This window comes from Trachypithecus francoisi, unplaced genomic scaffold, assembly GCF_009764315.1.
Source record: "Trachypithecus francoisi isolate TF-2019V2 unplaced genomic scaffold, Tfra_2.0 Lachesis_group1, whole genome shotgun sequence".
Classification (NCBI taxonomy): Eukaryota; Metazoa; Chordata; class Mammalia; order Primates; family Cercopithecidae; genus Trachypithecus; species Trachypithecus francoisi.
Window position 1 is genome coordinate 30,744,338 of NW_022681454.1, and position 12,228 is coordinate 30,756,565.

Here is a 12,228-nt window from a genome sequence, read left to right on the forward strand (position 1 = left end):
GCAAATGATGATATCAATCAGTTATTTCTTTTGTGATCTAGATATTTAATTTCAAATAGTTATTTCCAGAAATCAATATTTGGCTCACTTTTCAGTAAATGCCTTTAAATGAGAGTTTTCTACAGCTAAATTAATTCAATTTATATTTAGAGTTATATTTTATGAACAGTTTGGAAGTGGGACAACTATCTTGGAATGTATCAGCTCTGAAGCATTAAAAAAATATTTCAGCTGTCTTAGATCTTTCAACATTTTTTCTGGTTCTCTAGTTTTTTTTTTTTTTTTTTTTTTTTTTTTTTTTTTTTTCTCCCCCATGCATTCTCTCCTGTTTTTCCCTTCTTACTACAATCTTGCCATTAAAAAAAAAAAAAAAATCAGGTAAAAAAACCTCCTCACATGGTGGTTGTAATACTTAAATGAGGAAATCTGTGTGCAATGCATAGTGTATGGCCTAGTTAAGTATTCAATCAATGTCCATTCTATTTTTGTTTTTATTCAGCACAACACAGGTTTGTTATTTATAAAACAATGTCAATGATATTAAGCTATGTCAGATGGGTGTATTGTGGCACTGTCACAGGATTGCCTGACATAGCTAATGGTTACCTTTTTCCCCAAAGGATTTCTTTTGTTCATCAAATAGTGTTGTTCGTTTAGCACAGTTTATACACTGAGAACAGCATATGTGAAATGCTCTTGTGATTCAAGAAGTCTTCTAATATTTTAGGTTGTTCGTCATACTTTGGGAACAAAAGCAAGCTATTTGGTCCATAATTTCTCCAGGGTGTTGGTTTTTCCTCCAAAATATTTTTTGACCACTATTTAAAATTGCATTTAATTATTTATATTTCATTATATTTGATTGGTTGAAGGATCCTGTTACTGAACTGCTATCTGGAGCCACAATTTCCACTAGAAATGAGCAGTTCTTGATTAAGGTGATCCTGCTAAGTTTTGATCTGTCTAAATCCCTCCAGCATTCTAGGCTTCTAAGAGAACTTCTGTCACTATGGTTTCAACTGTCTTTGGAAATACCAAGCTAACTGGATGCTTTGTTTTATCAGTTCTTTTTCTTTATTTAGTGCTTTATGCATGATGCTTTCTAGCTCAGAAATATGATTGCAGCAGGAGATAACAACAGTCCAAGATTTCTCTCTGACTCAATATTCTAAGTTGTAAAACATTATCTCACAAAACAGATTCAGAGCTATTTCTTGATACCCTTTCTGTAATGAACCTTGGAACCTTATTTTTATTTTTATTTTTTTTTTTTTTTTGAGATGGAGTCTCGCTCTGTCCCCCAGGCTGGAGTGCAGTGGCGCCATCTCGGCTGACTGCAAGCTCCGCCTCCCGGGTTCACGCCATTCTCCTGCCTCAGCCTCCTGAGTAGCTGGGACTACAGGCACCCGCCACCACGCCCAGCTAATTTTTGTATTTTTAGTAGAGACGGGGTTTCACTGTGTTAGCCAGGATGGTCTCGAACTCCTGACCTCATGATCCACCCGCCTCGGCCTCCCAAAGTGCTGGGATTACAGGCATGAGTCACTGCGCCCTGCCCGGAGCCTTATTAAACTTAGTTTTTCTTCTTGGATATGTGCCTTCTGCATCCACACGTAAAACTAATTTTTTTTTTTCTTACCGAAATACCTGAGTTTCTAGTCAATTCCCATGTACTGAGTTACTTAAATGAAAAGAATAATCTTCAATAAAAGGCAACTTCTTATCTGTGGTTCACTCATCATCAGAAAGCATGATTGTATGGTTGCTGATTTTTTTCACATTGCTTTGAACTTATTTATATTTTGAATTACCATTTTCACTCTTGTTTATGCTATCAGAAATTGTCTTTTTCTTGGTAAAAAAAAAAAAAAAAGAAAACTTGGTTAAAGTTATATAATTTATTTCCATTCTCTAAGAAAAACCTTGGTTTAACAATTGGTTTGCCTTAAATGTATATAGTAATATAAAGTTCCTGTGCCTTAAAGAATTTTTGAAATAAGCACAAAACTGGTTTCCTTTTGTCTGCCAGATTATTAAGCCCTTGAGACATAATTAGGAAGACTAAGGATCCAAGTAGTAAAGGAACTGTTAATGCTTAGCTAACTAATAAGGGTTTCTTTTTTTTTTTCAGAGAGTTTCAAGGAAGAAAATTCTGATGACTACTATAAAAAAATCATCAAAAAATTTATATTTCTTCTTTGGGAGAATGACTCAATATGCTCACCATAGCATTCCCTGCTGTGGAATACTATGCAGTATTTAAATTTGTGTAAAGGCACTATAATTTTAAATTTCTTCCCCCACAGCCCTGTATCTGCAAAGGAACATTCATAAGCATTTAATTGGAAATGGGCACGTGAATAACATAAGATTCTGGAAGGTGAAGAGTCCATATGAACCGTAAGTTTTGTATAATCAGTCATTTTGATTTAAGTCATCTCTTTTTTCATCGTCATAACACCATCCATTATTATAAGTGATTATCATAGAATTTATTATATATACATGCATATGTGTTTGTATGTATATGTATATATGTTTATGTGTGTGTGTAAAATAAAGGGGCTGGAAATACCAAGAGCCCATAAAAGTTTATCATTTGTTTTGTTTAGGGATGCTAGGACAGATATTACTGACAGTTTAAACATAACTGACAATAAAAAGAGCATATTTTAGATGCAAATTGAGAAATCAGCCCAAGCATTGATGGTGTTCTGAGCTATATGAGACTGATATGAAGGAGTCAGGCAGTGATTGGCATAGTGGTTCATGAATGATACTTCAAACAATAAAAACAACTTTCAGAGGTGGTGAGAATGAAAATGTATTTTAGGGGACGAGGGAGTTGGCTCACACCTGTATTCCCAGAACTTTGGGAGGCCAAGGCGGGTGGATCACCAGAGGCCGGGAGTTCGAGACCAGCCTGACTAACATGGAAAAACCCTGTCTCTACTAAAAATACAAAATTAGCCAGCGTGGTGACGCATGCCTATAATCCCAGCTACTCAGGAGGCTGAGGCAGGAGAATCGCTTGAACCCAGGAGGCAGAGGTTGCGGTGAGCCGAGATTGTGCTATTGTACTCCAGCCTGGGCAACAAGAGCAAAACTCCATCCCAACCCCCCCAAAAAAAGAAAAAAATAGAAAATGTATTTTAAGTAGATGATATGAAGGGAATAAAGGAATGGTGGGACGATGACATATTCCCTGTTCAGAGGATGTCTGATGTGTCCTGAATTTTTTGACTCAAATAATTTTAAAGTCTCACATCAATCAACTATTGAATGACAGTTAATACTTTTTATCTAAGGACAATGAATATTCTATTCCTTAGGAGAGTAACAATTTTTAAATTCAAGTGTCTTATAAGCTTTGTAAATATGTATCTCTTGACCTTGATTTCTTTTTTGCCAAAATGTGAAGATTTCAACAGATGGTCACTCTGGTTGCTTCCTGGCAGGCACTTTTAAAAAGAGAGATTGTCTTGGGTTTTGTTTCCGGATTCTCACATTTGGGGTTGAATTTTTCCTTTGAAAAACATATATTTTAGAAAGTGAAAATGTTTGAAAAGTTTAGAAAATTTTAGAAAAGACCGAGTCTCCTCTAACTGTGATGAAAAATGTAAAATAATAATAATAATGGGAAGAAGAAAATAATAATAATAATGGGAAGAAGAAAATAATAATAATAATAATAATAATAATGGGAAGAAAAATGTTCCAGGACTCAGGAAACTTAGGTTGCAGTTTCAGCATGTCTATTTACCACCGATGAGATTTGAGACAAGGCCCTTTAAAATCTTTGAACTTCAATTTCTTCCGTAATAATGGCAGGATGATAATTCCCAGTGATATCTCAGGCATGTAGTGGGAATCAACACAATAATATACTCAAATATTTGGTCAATCTTAAAATATTCTTAAATTGAAAGTATTATCAATAAATTCAAACATTGGCAACTGGAACAAAACAACTCCCGGCACATCGTCCTCTTATTACCCCTTGATGATGACAAGCAAGATCCTATTTCTTGCCTTTTGCGTTACTGTACCACCTCTGCTTGGAACACACTTTGACAGGATTATCTGTAGGGCTCATTCTCTTACTTCCTTCAGATCTCTACTGAAATGTCACCTTATCGGAGAGGACCTCAATTCCCTGACATCTTATATCAATTAGCAACACTCACTCAGGTACGTCTATCTCCCTTAACATGCCCTATTTTATATTCACATGTCGAGTTTTTCTAACAAATATTCCCCTCTTCCAACACCCAAGTGTGTAAAATCCATTACAACAGGGATCTGGGCTTGTTTTACTGTGTAGCTCTTATTCCTAGAAAAGTGTTTGACATGTAGTAGGCACAAAATAAATATTTGTTGAGTGAATGAACAAACTTAAAAACTGTCTGAGGGAGCTTTGAATTAAGCTTGTATAAACAAAATGAACCTTCTGACTCTTTTGTCTTACAGAAGTTTATTTAATAAGCCTTTACATTTATCAAGGCCATACTGAAAGCTTATGTAACATATACGTCATGCCAAAGCTCCAAAGTTCCTCTGAGTTTTACTAATATGATTTATTTTTAGAAAACTATGCATTGCAAGGAAATTGATGCTTGTGTCATGTCAAAACACTAAATAAAAACAGCAAATATATGGCATTTTAGATATTTATAAAAATTAAGGGATCTTTCATTGTATAAAAGTCAATTATCTAAAAGAAGATAAACCCTAATTACTTGAATAATTAGTTTAGAAGCCATGGAAAACAATAATAAACAAGTAATCACATTTATTTTATCTGCAGATCTAAAATGCCATGTGTATCGTAGATGTGTCTGCGTGCATATGGCAAGACCTCATTAGACAACTATGATTTTTATATTTTTTACTGATGGGCTCTTCGAAAGACTGAAAAAATTGACAGGACCAGAGAGAGTCCATCTAGAGAAATGTCAAACAAACCACTGAAGTCACATGTTGACAAAATAACAGCTCTAATAAATTGAAATTTGACTATAAATAACAGTTTCTCGGTTCTTTTTGGTGTACTTGTAGAAGACAGCAGCTGGGATCTGCATCTCTCTGATTAGGTAGTGTTCTTAAGAATAATGTGCTTTTTGGAAAGTCACATAATCTTAACCTAGTATTTGTTGAATTGATAAACAAACCTTTTGGAAGTTTTTAGCAATGCCAACAGGAATTGATTATCACTTCAATAAAAATAGTTTTGACGTTTCCAACTGAGTCTTGCTTCTTTATATTAATAAAATTTCAACATTTCTGGAAATACTTAATGGAAAATGCAAAAGAATAAACTGATATAAGGTGCATATGGTTGTCTTATTTATCCAAAATGCAGCAGATAAAATCCTTTCAACTTACCTATGGAGAATTTAATAGTAATTGAAGGACAGAGTTAGCCTTTATCTTAACATAAGCCTTTTGAAGGCATGCACAACTAACAATACTTATAATCTAGGTAAAGTCATAAACTGCATAAAGAATATGAAAGTGTCCTTCTGGAAGTTAATGAAAGTTTAAGGAGGCCATTAAGTCAACTGATAAAAGCTAAGCTTCAAATCCAAGGAGTTTTAAAGAAAGTAAAAATATCTGAGCAGTTATTGGAAAAGTTGAGTTGTATTTCTTACATGAAATACGGAGGAAGATTGAATTTCATAATAACAACAGTGAACTTCCCATAACACCATTATTATGGTTTGAACATCCCCTTCAAAACTCGTGTTCAAATTTAATTGCCAATGCACCATTACATTGCAATGAGGCCTTTAGTATATGATTAGGTATAGAGGTTCTGCCCTCATGAATGGGGTAATGCCATTATCACAGGAATGGGTTAGTTATCATGGGAGTGGGATCCTGATAAAAGGGATGGGGGAGTTTGGCCTTCTCTTCTTCTTTTCCTCACCTTCACTAACTATGTGATGCCTTCTGCCATGTTATGACACAGCAACAAGGCCCTCACCAGTCACCAGATACAGCCCCTCTATCATGCACTTCGCAACACCCAGAACCATGAACCAAATAAATCTCTTTCCTTTACAAATTACCTAGTCTGTGATACTCTGCTAAAGCAGCAGAAAATGAACTAAGACAATCATCAGTTTTACCTGCAGATTTTGATCTGTAGATATTACCAACCAGATGAGTATGTGTGTGGTAGGGCGAGGAAGAGTTAAAAAGAAAGAAGTGGGTATTAAAAACCTGTGAATATGTCAACCTTTGATTTGTTTCAAGGAGGAGTTTTTAACCCTATGTCTCATATATATATGACATATATATATACACACACACACACAAACATACACTGCATTAAGTCACCAAGACTAATTTTGAAAGTTAAAGAAAAATGAAAGATAAACTTTGAAAGTGAAAGAAAGTTAAAAAAAGAGATCTGCTATTTTCAGAAATGATATAGTTTCTTCTGGAATCATGACCACTAACCACCCCTTCCCCCAGTTTATGGGGCTAATGTAAATAGAATGTCCTAAACAATCTCAGAGTAGATTGTTAGTTGTTCATAGAACACATGAGGCCAGAAGTCTGCCCCCAAACAGTATCTGACAAAATCATTATATAGCTGTGTTGACAAACATGTCTCAGAATAGTTTGTCTCCAACTTCTGAAACCTAAGTAGTCTAGAGGTAAATGAACTCAAACATTAAAACTCTGGAACATAACATGTATGCATATTGTAAAAGCTGGATGGCTCTGTTTGAAATTTTTCATGAAAGACAGATGAAGTCTGTTTCAATATACAGTGCAATGTTTAAGTTATCAACAAATGATAGAGTGTTTTCTACTTTATAGTAAATTACAGATGGGCTGTTACACTTAATGTGTCAACTAAAAAAGGACTATGATTATAATAGGTAACATCATTCTAGCAAGTTCTTTTCATTGTTATGTTTTCATAATATTTTGAAAACTTAGCCTTCCATTAATACATAATTACAAGTAACATTTTTATACAATCAATATGATCAGGCAGTTACTAAGGTGTGTTGCCTAAAAAACTGACAAATAAATAAAACAATAAAATATTAGTGGAAATTTTCTTTGGGGGAGAGTAGGGGTGGGAAGAAGAAATGCAAGTTTTTCACTATATAGTAGACTGAGAGGGTAGAGGGTCTTTAATTCACTGGTTAGCCTTTTTGATGGCCTTAAGGCAATAATCACCAAAATGTTCATTTTTTAATTGAAGAAAAATAATCAGTAGTATTATTCTTTACCTTCCATTTGAATCTGTAACTAAAACCACAAATACATGAATTAAAAGTCACATTCAAATCACAATTCCTATATCACATTTCCTATCACAGTTCATATCACATTTCTCTTCATCCAGTTTTTATACTTTGTTGTTCTTTAGTTTGGTGCCATATGTCATAAAAACATTTATGGTTGTGCCTTGAAGTTGTTTAGGAGTGTTAAGCCTTGGAGCCACATCCACAAAGTTACCCAACTTGGAAGACATTGCTCATTAAGGCAAATTAAATTAAGCCTTAATGTCCTTCGCAGTCTCTTAATTTTTTTAAAATTCCTTTATAAGAAAAAAGCAAAGAAAAATATGTAACAAGAACTTAGCTCTGGGTTCAAAAACTGTAAGAACCTTCTGTGTGTTGACAGGGCATGATGATGTACATTCACTCTACTTTATTATAAATGTGTTTTAAACATGAATATTAAAACCGCTGGATTTTCTTTGCACAAAATTTCAAATTTTATCATTTCATTGACCACTCTGAGACAATTAAGAAACAATATCTTTGATACTTCATTGGTGATTAATGATGGTAATAATATGGGCTTACAATGAACTTGTTTTGAGAATGCCACTCACATTCTTTGGTTCCCCATAGTTTTGGCTTCATCTGTGCATGGTTCCAGCACTTATTACTAGTTTAATGGTTAATTGTCCTTGTCAAAAAAAAAAAAAAAATCACACAACTTGTTAAAATACCTGCAACATCAATTTTTCCATACTTGATTTGCAAATTAACTGTTCTATAGAGATTATCATTATAAATATAAACAAAAATATAAATAGCTACTTTGAGGTAACGAACTGTCTTTCAACCAATAGCTCAAGTGTATCTTTTGTAGTCATTTAAATGCAACATCAATTTTTAAAATTAAGGTCATCTTTCTCAGCCACGCTGCTTTTTTATGTAAAACAGTTTAATCTATAAAAACAAAATGTTACCAAAGTTTATCCTATTAATACTTTTTTTTAGAAAAGCATGAAACTGATAAATAAGAGAATTTGAGCATTAAAAAATTGCATGTTGAATTGAACCTGTAATTATATTGTTTCTATGCAAGATATCTCTTGTTTTAATTGAATACAATTTTCATTCTCATTCAAGTTTCCATTTTTAACGAAAATGACTTGGAAATGTTACTGCAAGAGCTGGGGCTTCATACGTATGGTAGATTGTTTTCAAATATATCTGCAGTAATTCTTCTCACTCCTTATGTCTACTCCTTTACAAGGTGACTTTGCTACTTACACCTCACATAAGAAGGTGGAGGCTATATTCGGTGGCCACAGTAAGAAGTTATCATAAATTTGGTGACTTAAAACAACAAAAAATTTATTATCTCACAGTTATGGAGACCAAAAGTCTGAAATCAAGGTGTCACCAGGGCTGTACTTCCTCTGAAGGCTCCAGAAGGAAATCTTTATTCGCCTCTTTCAGTCTCCGGTGGCTATCAGCATTCCTTGTGCTTGCATCACTCTTATCTCTTCCTTTGTCTTGAAATGGGGATTTCCTCTTCTCTGTGTCTCCTCCTCTGCCTTTTATTGTATAAGAACACTTGTTATTGGGTTCAGGGCCTGCCTGGGGATATCCAGGATAGTATCATCACAAAAATTAATTACATGTGCAAAGATCTTTTTTCCAAATAAGGTAATATTCAGTGTCTGGCTTTTAAGACATAGACATGTATCTTGAGAAGCCATTATTCAAACCATCATACCACCCTTTAAATATAGGCTGGTCTCAAGATGAGTTTCCATCAGTAGATTTCGGCAGAATAAGCATGGGCTTATGTTGCACTCAGCTTCTGCTTTTATTCTTCTTGAATGCAGCATTGAGAGTATTATGAAAAAAAAAAAAATCTGGTTTACTCTATTAAGCATGAACGCCTTTTGGAACACACTCAGACTTTTTCAGCAGAAGACAACTGACCTATAACCAGCACTGACTGCCAGTTTTATGAGTGATGATATTATAGCCCATTGATATGGTTTGGTTGTGTCCTCACCCAAATCTCATTATTACTGAGATTGAATTATAGCTCCCATAATTCCCATATGTTGTGGGAGGGACCCAGTGGAGAATTATGGGGGCAGTTTCCCCCATACTGTTCTTGTGGTAGTGAATAAGTCTCACGAGATCTGATGGTTTTATAAGCGGTTTCCTCTTTCGCTTGGCTCTCATATTCTCCCTTGCCTGCCACCATGTAAGATGTGCCTTTCGCTTTCTGCCATGATTGTGAGGCCTCCACAACCACGTGGAACTGTGAATCCATTAAACCTCTTTTTCTTTGTAAATTACACAGTCTTAGGTAGGTCTTTATCAGCAGCATGAGAACAGACTTGTACACCCATCCAGCCCCAGTCCAGTGTCTGATGACAGCCACTGCATGTGGGAACACAAGCAACACTAGCTGAAGAACTGTCCAGCTAAATGTGGCCAAAATTACTGACAGCATAGTGAGCAAATCAAATAGTTTGTTTTAACTTACTAAGTTTGCATCACTAAGTTAAGTATCAGTAGATAACGTATGCAGAAATTAATAATTAGATATAGGATATTACCATAACAAAATTTCCAAACAAAGGTCATGGCTTCAAGGGAGATAATGGGAATAGGCTGGAAAAATGGCAAGGTTGTAGACAGGGAAAACAAATTGTCAGTGAGCACTTGAAAACTAGTGAGAAAACTTCTAATGGAAGCTGGAAAACTGGTGACCTACATTACGGAGTCATGAAAAAAACTGGCAAGACTATTTGTAGTAAATTGGAAAATGCATATTTTTTTTTCTAATGAACATGTAGATCTCACTAAGGATATTTTAAAGCCAAATGTTAAAGATGTCAGTTGATTTATTTCAGTGTGTTCTAATAATATTTTTGATGTCTTATAAAAGGATATCTGGGTTTTGAATACACACTAGGTAATGAATATATTGTATCAGTTACCTATTGCTGTTTTAAAAAAGAAAACCTAAGACATGCAATCTTGAAACTGTAACTGTTTTTTTGGTGAAACCCTGTCTCTACTAAAAAAATACACAAAATTAGCCAGGCATGGCCACATGCACCTGTGGACTCAGCTACTCAGGAGGCTGAGGCAGAAGAATCACCTGGGCCCCGCAGGCGGAGGTTGGAGTGAGCCGAGATCGCACCACTGCACTCCAGCCTGGGCGACAGAGCGAGACTTTGTCTCCAAAAAACACACACAAAAAGACTGTAACTGTTTTTGGTCAGGGTTCTATGGGTCAGCTTGGATTTGGCTCACCTAAACAATGCTTCTCTTGTTTTTTTTTTTTTTCCTTTATTTCTTTTCTTTTTTCTTTTTTTGCCAAAGGTAATTTATGCAACTATAAATTTGACAGCTTTACAAGGATTCAGTAATCTAAGACGGTCTCACTCATATGTCTTGAAACTGGTGCTGGCTGGCAGTCGGTTGTTGTGGAAGGCCCTACCCAGGTCAACTTGCTTCTCCTTCACGCACTTTCTTATTCTTCATTAAGCATGTTAGGTCTTCTTTTTCATTATTATTTTTATTATACTTTAAGTTCTAGGGTACATGTGCACAACGTGCAGGTTTGTTACATATGTGTACACGTGCCATGTTGGTGTGCTGCACCCGTTATCTGGTCATTTACATTAGAAATTCCTCCTAATGTTATCTCTCTCCCCTCTCCCCACCCCAAGACAGGCCCCGGTGTGTGATGTTCCCCATCCTGTCTCCAAGTGTTCTCTTTGTTTAATTTCCACCTATAACAGGGCTTCTATCTATGGTGATCTCAGCGCAAGTTTCCAAAAAAGGTAGAATAAAAGCTGTGCATTAGTCTGTTCTCATTCTGACCTAAAGATACTACCTGAGACTGGGTTATTTATAAACAAAAGAGATTTAATTGACTCATAGTTCCACATAACTAGGGAGGCCTCAGGAAACTTACAATCATGGTGGAGGGCAAAGGGGAAGCAGGCACCTTCTTCACAAGGTGGCAGGAGAGAGAGAAAGAAAGAGGGAAGCACCAGTCACTTACTGAACAACTAAATCTCATGAGAACTCCCTCACTGTCATAAGAACAGCATTGGGGAAACTGTTCCCATTATCCAATCACTTTCTACTAGGTCCTTCCCTCAACACATGGAGATTACAATTTGGATTACAATTGGGATTACAATTTGAGATGAGATTTGGGTGGGGACACAGCTAAACCGTGTCAAGCTGCAAGATCCCCTGGCAACTAGGCTCAGAAGTTGCAATATATCACTTCTGTTGGTTTAAACTGACTTGCATTTCCTTGGTAATAAAGTACATATGATTAATAAAAACCTAAATTATGCTCTTTAGAAAAACTACTGCTTCAACAAATTTACTAACTATATTTGAGGTGGGACACAGAGACACACTGTAAAGTTTGTTTCCTTCATTTGAATGACAACATGCCTATTAGAGTCCTCAGTGACTTCAAGTGGCATTGAATTTCCTTAGTTTATTTGAATAAGTTTATTTTACACTCCCATTTTCTCAAAGTTTCTCTTTTTAATTTTTCACCTATGATCTCAGTTGAAAATATAATTTTAAGAATACTCTACTTTTAAAAAGCACAAAAAATTACACAACAAATATATTTTCAAATATTTATGTGAAATACTGAATATTCAATTGTTAACAGGAAGTTTGATCAAGTTAATTGTCAAAGTGTTTTGAATTGATTTGTGGACGTGTGTGCAGGCATGTATGTATGTGTGCATGAACGTGGGCATGCATGTGTGTTGTTATGAAACAAAACAACACTGGTTCACAAATGATGAAGTAAAAAATTCCAGTTGTGTTGGGCTCCTGTTTTCAAGATCATTTCATTGAGGTTAAGTGTAGGAACTGGAATTAGCTCCGACAACCAGTGAAATAGCATAATTCATTCTGGCTGAATCAAGACTATAGTACTAATAACACTGTT

At 35.3% G+C, this 12,228-nt stretch overlaps 1 long non-coding RNA gene across 1 annotated transcript; it reads left to right on the plus strand.

Moving 5' to 3' along the window:
• The first annotated feature begins 1,445 nt into the window (after window positions 1–1,445).
• Window positions 1,446–6,614, plus strand: LOC117085253. Its single transcript, XR_004437896.1, has 3 exons — window positions 1,446–2,400; window positions 4,114–4,191; window positions 4,808–6,614. It is a non-coding gene; the product is annotated as an uncharacterized LOC117085253 (long non-coding RNA).
• The last annotated feature ends 5,614 nt before the right edge of the window (window positions 6,615–12,228 follow it).